A 441-nucleotide genomic window follows, 5' to 3' on the forward strand; every position below is an offset into this window, starting at 1 on the left:
ACAATTAATATATTAGATAATATAATTATATAATGAAAATATTACATTTAAATTAAAAGGTTTATAATTCATAAATAAAAGAATAAAAAAGTAAAAACTGGTGAAAAACTGGGAGAAAATTGTGACTAATTAAAAAGAAATAAATAAATAGGAATGGAATGGAATGAATACAACAAGAATAGGATCTTATAGGATGAGAATTAGAAAAACAGACGTCGCTTTGAAACCTATAGGGACGAAGTGAAAGAAAGGACAGAGGAAGAGAGAGAGAGCAAGACGCGGGGAGGGGTGTTTGGGGAAGTTGTGGGAGAAAGCAGCACAAAAGCTTTTGGTTCAAGTCAGGAAATGTGTTGTGTAATTCTTGGACAAGCAAAAACCCTATTGTATATGATCAATGTCAAGATGAACACATACACACAGGGTGGACCAAAAAAAAAAAAA

At 31.7% G+C, this 441-nt stretch overlaps 1 protein-coding gene across 1 annotated transcript in view; it reads right to left on the reverse strand.

The window, feature by feature from the left end:
* LOC107723297 (SH2B adapter protein 3-like) overlaps positions 1–441 on the reverse strand; it is a 56,335-nt gene that overhangs the window by 4,723 nt on the left and 51,171 nt on the right. The window lies entirely within an intron of this gene.

The sequence above is a fragment of the Sinocyclocheilus rhinocerous genome, unplaced genomic scaffold, assembly GCF_001515625.1.
Source record: "Sinocyclocheilus rhinocerous isolate Xijiao unplaced genomic scaffold, SAMN03320098_v1.1 scaffold665, whole genome shotgun sequence".
Classification (NCBI taxonomy): domain Eukaryota; kingdom Metazoa; phylum Chordata; class Actinopteri; order Cypriniformes; family Cyprinidae; genus Sinocyclocheilus; species Sinocyclocheilus rhinocerous.